An 8,793-nucleotide genomic window follows, 5' to 3' on the forward strand; every position below is an offset into this window, starting at 1 on the left:
GACCATCTAAGATTCGGATGATTCCTCCAACCAGGGTTGTATCTGCTTGATGAAGGATCATAATTCTGTTGTTGTTGTTGAGGTCTGTTATTGTAAATATTTGCAGCATAGGCCTCAGGATGGTCAACAGTTTTGGGCTCCAAGAGAGAAGGACAAACATCAGCATAATGGTCAGTTGCGGTGCAAATGCCACAAACTCGTGCTGCAAGTGGAAGTTTCTGCTGATTCATGGCAAGTTGAGTGACCAAGGTAGCAAGGGAGTCAAATTTTTTTCTTAAGTTTATCTTGCCTCACCGAATCTGTCCTAACATCATGGACACCTTTGACCACTATAGCATCACTACTTCTTGCACTGAACTGTTGAGAGTTGGAAGACATCTTCTCAATCAAACCTCTAGCCTCAAAAGGGGTCATATCTCCAAGTGCACCACCACTAGCAGCATCAATGATATTCCTCTCCATGTTGTTCAGACCCTCATAAAAATATTGCAGGAGGAGTTGTTCAGAGATCTGATGATGGGGGCAGCTTGCACAAAGTCTCTTGAATCTCTCCCAATATTCATATAAACCTTCTGCATGTAGTTGTCTAATGCCAGAAATATCTTTTCTGATTGCAGTGGTCCTGGAGGCAGGAAAGAATTTTTCAAGGAAGATTCTCTTCAGGTCATCCCAACTAGTAATAGAACCAGGGGCCAAGTAATACAACCAATCTTTTGAAGCACCCTCAAGTGAATGTGGGAATGCCTTCAAACATATGTGATCTTCTTGGACATCACGAGGCTTCATGGTGGAACATACAATGTGGAACTCCTTAAGATGCTTATGAGGACATTCACCTGCAAGTCCATGAAACTTAGGCAACAAATGGATTAGTCCAGTTTTTAGCACATATGGCACATCCTCATTGGGATACTGGATACACAAGCTTTCATATGTGAAATCAGGTGCAGCCAGCGCCCTTAATGTCCTCTCACGTGGGATTGGAGGTAGTTCAGCCATATTTTCCAACTGAATACACAGAAACAGCAGAATACACAGAAACAACAGAATGCACAGAAATAGCAGAATCGGTATCACTATCAGGTAGATTAACACTAAGATGAAAAGACTCACTATCTAAATTTAAATTCCTAACTTGTCTAACCAAACTATGTATTGTTCTATCAATTTTAGGATTTATTGGATGCAAAGAGTCAGGTTTGCCATAGTTATGCCCTAAATGCAATAGTAAGAAACATGTAGGGCAATAAGGGAAATACATGTTAAATTTCAGTAATCAACCAAAACTTTGCATCAATATAATCATAATACCATAGGAAACATACACAAAAAGTTTTAGGACAAAACTCAAAGCCTAACTAATTTAATTCTAAAATACACACTAAACTACACACTAAACTATACTACGAACCTTTGACAAGAATGGTTATTCTAAAATACACACTAAACTATACTACGAACCTTTGACAAGAACCGATAATCCCAGGCAACGGCACCAAAATTGATCGAGGCCGTACCCGATACAAATAATATAACAATTAAAAACTGCAGTACTAGGAAGTGGCTCCTAGGTCGTTTCCCAAGGATTATCTTTCAAGCAAAGCTTCAAACACCTTACACTCACACACACAAGGGGTTTTTTTATTGTTGGATAGTATGAACATAAATCAAATTCAAAAACAGTAGTTAAGCAATGTAATAAAACGACTAAATCCTTTTGGTTCGTTTGTTCACAACTCAATCCTCGGTTTCAAAAGATTATTTTCCTATTCCAACCATTAACTTCCGAATTTGTTGAGAATCAATTAACTAAGCGAAAATCAATTCAAAGTTCCAGAACCTAAACCTCTAACTAGGCGAAATCAGTATAAGTATGAAACGATTAACAAATTCGCACGAACTAAGCATTCATGCACTAGAGAGAGTAAATCAACTAAGCGAAGATAAACTAATAAATCAGTTTCTAACAGAGAAGAAATCAACAATAAAGAAACCGAAAATGCATTAATAACAAAACCTCAAGAGTTGTGATACAATACCAAAGGAATTTAGTCTACAAGTTTAGCCTTCCATTAAGTAGAAGAAAGAAACCGAAAATGAAGATGAATGAAAACCGAAAATGAAGAACATGTGAAACCCTAGCAGAGCAAAAGAGGAGAAAACGGAATTCTAAAATGAGTGAAATGTGTAGAGTGAATGTGGAATTCGGGTTCCCTCATTTTCAAATAGTAAAACTGAAAATGGGCCTTAAACAATGGGCCCAAAACTAAAACCGAATTTACAAATAAAAACTCCCAAAATAAAAATACAATCTTCACTTCAACACATATCCTCCACTTCCATGATGCCCAAAATGCCATTGGTGCCAAATATGATCTGAAAATGATATTAGATTTAATCAGGCTAAATAATCCCAAATTAACTCATTTTAGGAATATTAGTCCAATAAAGTCTAAAACACTAAACCATGTCAAAAAAGTCCATTAGGCACCAAGAATCATCAATCATGATAAATTAAGGTTATGAATAGTGTGTAATATATTGTTCATCATCTGACGAATCACAACCATCGCTATCCCTCTCAACATCACGGGCCTCGTTTGTCTCCCATAAATTTCCTCTCCACTACTTCATTATTCATAATGAGTAAGCACGCTAACCGAAGTTAGCCAATTAAATCTTTTAATCAGTCTTTTGTATCGATATGCCCATCCTAAGACATCTCCCAGAGGAATGCTTCTTGTGGGACACGGTCTTACGTTATCACGTAATATAGGAATAACATCCTTACCATTATGGACTATTACTGAATTACCCTGGACGGCCACATGGCCAAGCCTCTTGCGGTCATATGACCTTGCTGCATGGTATCATGTAATCCCTTTTGGGCATTTCCCTAATCACGACATCACATTCGGAAACCTTGCCCTAATAGGGCACAAGAACAAATGTACTTGCATAAGTTTGTCGATTTGGGCATTAGACTCAATCATTTGAGCCACGGTCTTTCCCAAGTGTTAAATACACTTCACACTCAAGCTAGGGTTATTGCCTAAGCAATCAATTGGTCAAAAACAGTCAACATTATTGTTTGTCTCTCGCTCAGGCGAGAGATTGTCGCTCAAGCGACAAATTCATCAAAACAGACTCAATTCTTTACCTCGCACTCGCCCAAGCGAGGGACTGTCGCTCAAGCGACAAATCCATCAACAATGGTCAAAATCACCATCTGATCCACACCCGAGCGAGGGACTGTCGCTCGTGCGCCAAAACTGCCCAAAACAGGCCAAGCACGTTGCTTGGCCCTCGCCTAGGTGTGTCTGGCTCGCTCAGGCGTGGCTAGCTCAGTGGCCAGGTGTGTCTGGCTCGCCCAGGCATGGTTGGCTCAGTGGCCAGGCATGGCTGGCTCAGTGGCCAGGACCACTCTCTTAACCTTTTGGGCCACCGGATCGAATACCACCGCTGTTTTTGATCCCTACGTGTTTTAGTTTCTCGAGTGGTGTTCCCTCATGGATAACTACCACAATACTTGATATTTTAATCTATCCTAAGGTATACAACTTAAGAAATTATCCGTACTTAATCCAGGCACACAATCATTTGGTTAAGTACGAGTTTCTAAAAAAAGAAAACAAATATAACTCCCAACTTTTGAGGTAGTTGGGAGATCCGGGTGTCATATTCGGACACCACTATGTCACGATGTATTCTCCCTCACCTTGGGTTGTAGAGAGGTTGATTTCCTTTAATCCATCTGATCCAAGATTCATATTCTTGAATAATCATTTATTCTTGAAAGTCTCGTTCGCGATTCCCGTCGTGTTCATGGTTATTTCAACACCTTCTTTACAAGGGTTGATCTCATACTCAAAATGACATTTTAAACCAAAACATCCTTTGATTTCATACTCATCTTCTTTCATCAAAATTAACAACATGCATATTTTTAAACGCTAAAACAGCCTCATGAACAACAAGATTTCATGGTTTCAAAACAACGATTTTCTAAATTCATGAGAACCCATTTTTGAGTTCTTGAGTGTAACAAGAGTTAGGAAACTTATTAGAAAATTTCTACGGTTGAAAATGTTCGTAACATGCGTATAAACATCATACTAGAATCTCGTAAACACTTAACGGTTAGATTCTAAGAGATGAAGAGCGAAAAAGAGTGAAGGCTTACCTTGGAGTTTTTTAGAATCAAAGTGAAGAATAAGAGTGAAATGCCAAGGGTTTCTCTAAGTTAGACTCTTTTAAAGACAATGAATCTGATTTGGCAAGGGGAAAACCAAAGGTTTTCAAAGAGTAAATTGTGTAATGGGTAGATGAAGGGTTTAAGGGGTTTTGTGTAAGAAATGAGTATTTTTGCTTGCTTGTCAATCAAGTTTCACTCGTGAAAGTGAAGTGACCTCTTTAGCGAAACATTCATGATTAAAACATGTCCGAGTATTTTCAACTAATACTCGGCTGGATATTAAAAATCTTCTGATTTCGGTTTACGGTTAGAACTTCGAAACACACAATTCGGAGTGAAAAATATTTAGAAATACGTCATGGACTAAATTGGCGTCTATCTTGGCTCAAAATAATATTTTGAAGCCAACGACACAATCGTAATTCGATTCCGAGCTATGGAATTCAAAAACACGTTATTTGGCCGAATTCGGACGAACTTGGGTCCGATAGAAGCTCAAAAACTTTTCATCACAGAAAATTACGAAAATTTACCACAAAATAGGAATTTACAAAACAAGACTAACACTCAACTATGTTTTAGCCTAAATTATTACCGATTAATTTCTAAAATTAATTCTTGTTAAAATAAATAATAAATAAAACATATATCGAAAATTCGCGGTGTTACCGTTTGGATGATTATTGCATAGAATTTAGAATTTTGAGGTTGAAAAAAAAGAATGTACTCCAACGAGCAGGTGATTAGACAAAGGGATGTGACTAGTCAAAGTTTTAGATTTTCAGCACCTCGACAGCAAAAGAGTGATAGGATATGTCATGGAGAATGAAACCACTCTAATTCCATGTTGAAATCTAGGATGATAAAGATTGATCAAACTGAAATGTGAGTTAGTGCAAACAGTTTATTATATGAGCGAAAGTTGTTATAACTATAAGATGATAAATTCAAATAATAATTAACATGATAAACTTAAACTAAAAATAAACTCAAATAAAATGAAACTAATTAAATCATAGATAAGATTATTCTTTATCACTTCAAATATATCTAACACATAGTTCATACACATATGTGCTTCACAGTATCCAATTCTTCTATGTGATGGGGACAATGCTTGTTTGGGACAAAGTGAAGTTGTGGTGGTTACCTTTGTCACAACCATCTTTTAGCCTAAAACAAATTGGAAAGAAGTTATACTCTAATTCTAAAACAATGTCAAAGTTTCATATTAAAACTAATTAAGAATGATTGAACAAAAGATGCTTGCTCTCAACAAAATTCAGACCAAATTAAAACATATTTCAAATTAACATTAAATTTGGAATGGGCAAGAAGATTATTGAAAACAATAATTTTCAAACAATTTTGTGAGAAAAAAATGTATATTTTGAAAGCGGGTTTGTTTCATAGAAAAAATGTATTCATTGATAATATATGAGTTTAATATACCTTTAGTTCATTATATTCATCATTTATTTTTAATTATCATTGACTCCCTAAAAGTAATATGAATAAATATCAAATAATATGTTGAATGTATATAAATTTTTATATTCTCACTGCAAAATATTACACTATTGTTTTAAAGTTATATGTAGACATTGTTAAAATTAAGAATTATGAATGAAGTATTCTGATATTTGATACCATTGTTAAAAGAACATTGTCAAGAAAAAGGCTACTCTCACTTAAATATTATTCCCATGATGTGAACAAGTGTTATAGATAAAACTAAAAGATGTCTTTACCCATGTTTTCTCCATTTGTTGTCGCACCACTCCTCATCCATGAATGTGTTTGGTGAGATGTGTAAGGGGATTACAAGTTAATGGACAAATTTACTTATAAAAAAACACTTACGTAATTTGGTTAAATGATATTCATAAAATTCTAATGATTATTAACTCCAATTTGAAAAACAATTTAAAGTGACTTACATCTTATAATCATAATCATGTGACTTAAAAGTAGTTTTTACATCATTTCGTCATCTTTTTAGTCAATTTATTTGCTAATTTATAAAACACCTTATCAGCTTTCCAGTTATGATTTTTTAGCCCTATGAGGGAAATTGTGCAGTTATCTAATATTGAATTCAAATATTCATACTTTATATCACATAATTATATCGGATAATTTGAATTCTATATATAAAAAATAGAAGCTCAGTTCACTGTTTTATGAATTTAAAGTACCTATTAAATATACATATTATTTAATTTGGGATGTGATGGCAAAGAATTAATAGAAGATCTATCTAGGGATTGAAAGAAGATTTTAGTGAATTTGAATCTTTTAAATTTGAGATGAGTTTTGATTCTTGATTTTTTTTCCCTTTGTTAATAGGACAGAAATAAGGTTTCACATAGGCTTGCATTATGGGCACTACAATCCCCTGTAGTTAGCATGTAGTTTGAGAACTCTTGACGTCATTTATGCTATTTTATCTTCATTGAGTTTTAATAAAGTTGTATTTCAACCACATTATATATGATTCACAATCAAAAGTTCAATTATTCTATCATCAGGGAAATTCAATTTGGACACTTCTAATCAAATTATTGGGAAAAAATGATTACAAAGATTACGTTTTTTTTTTTTTGCTACATAGGAAACAACAAAAGAAACAAAGCTAAGCTGAGAGATCCGAAACAATATATGGTTTACATATACATGTAAATGCATTATCTAATACCTAAGCACTAAATCCTAAATCCAACAATTTTACACTCTATTATAATACCTTGCATTTATTTTATTCCTAAGAGAATGTTAATGGTGTGTAGGTTTGTTTTAAATTTTCAAGACCCTTATTTTTAAATTAGACTTAAATAAGTTTTTGGGCTCTATAAATTGGATAACTTGTGTCCCCTTAAATAATGCTTTTTGAAATTTTCTCTTCGTAAATTTAAGATTATAGTATTTGTCCGTCATTTAAAATAAGTTGTTGTGATGATGTAACAGGTGTTGTGTCAAGTGAGTTTCGTCATACCACAATTAACCATATTAATCGATGACATGTGTCATTTACCTAAAAATCCTCTTCAAACCAAAATACATAAATAAAAAAATACCAACAAAAAGTATATTAATATGTATTGTATAAACCATCAGTATGTTTTAATATTATTATTTTAATTATAAAAATTACAGATAGAGTTTTTCTTCATTTTTTCGCATATTTTCACGTATATCATATTTTCTGTTATTAGTCTTTAAAAAAGCAATAAAAATGATATGTGTTATTAATAGGCTGGCATGTGGTGATAATATATGAGATTAATTAAAAAATCTGACAAAAAAAAATATTTAAGCTTATAATGCATAATATCTAAAACTTAGTTATACACAAAAATATTTTGTTTAGGGTTCTCTTAACACTTGTCTTATGGCCGATAATAAACAAATAAAAACTTCTTTTGATACTGGAAATTCATGATCAAATGGCATATCATCTTTCTCTACAAAGATATTGGAAATTCAGGTACATTATCGACTAAAGTATTAATTGTTTAGTTTTCTTATGCATATACTTCTTCTATTCTCTTTATCAAGGGCTGAATTTAAGGAAATCATTTTATTTAATAACATAATTATCCTTAGTAAAATATCTACAAAAACTTACAATCACTTTTTATCTGAATAAAGAAGTGCAGGTCAACTGAATCCACCAATAATAATAAGAACAAATACTTCAAAAATGGAAATGAGAGTGACACACATCAAGATAATGATGGTCTAACTAGATATTGATATAATGATATAAGACTCTACTGAATCATTACATGAACATAAAATATTTGATTCTTGTGAATGATATTTATTGGGAGGAACAAACACATACTTTGAAAATGAATTAATTCCTTAACTATAGATTAAGAAAAATCATTGGTTATACAAAAAAATAGAAAAAAATTTGTATAGAGACATATATATAGATAACAATAAAAATCTTGATAACATATTAAAAATACAATTTTAATTAAAATTTAATATAGTACAAAAAACATAAATATACTATCCTAAATGTGACTTTTTATATGTATTTTTACATAAGTTTTTTTTCAAAAATATATAACATTAACTAATAGAAAATAATGTATATATTTTATATGAATTTTATACAATATCATTGTTTTATACAACTTTTTAGAAATTATTAAAAAGTTTGTGCACTTCTAATATTACTGTTCGCTTTAAGGGTCAATGTTCATAGCGACTTTTACTCTATCGATACTGACCGGTGATAATATTTTCTCTTTTGATAGCTTCACTCACTTATCACTATCCAATAATGTATTTAATGTAACGTATAAGTATATTTTTCCATGACACAACTCTAAGTAAAAACACCAATAGAATTTATGACTTAATACGATTGAGTTACACTTTTTAACTCAACTAATTAAGAAACAAGTAGAAGTCCAATGAGAGAAGAATAGTTGGTAATGGCATCAAGAGAGAAACATGAACTACCATTTGATCTTCCGAATCAAACTCCCAAATTCCTAATCCTTCTCTCTTTCTCATCCAAACATGTCGCACTTCACTTTCAATCACCTTCACAATTTCCATTCAATCACGTAATATTCTTC

General features: G+C 32.8%; 1 pseudogene; it reads right to left on the bottom strand.

Annotated features, from left to right (window-relative positions):
* LOC109335491 overlaps positions 1–879 on the bottom strand; it is a 2,045-nt pseudogene extending 1,166 nt beyond the window's left edge.

This window comes from Lupinus angustifolius, chromosome LG20 (genome assembly GCF_001865875.1).
Source record: "Lupinus angustifolius cultivar Tanjil chromosome LG20, LupAngTanjil_v1.0, whole genome shotgun sequence".
Lineage (NCBI taxonomy): Eukaryota > Viridiplantae > Streptophyta > Magnoliopsida > Fabales > Fabaceae > Lupinus > Lupinus angustifolius.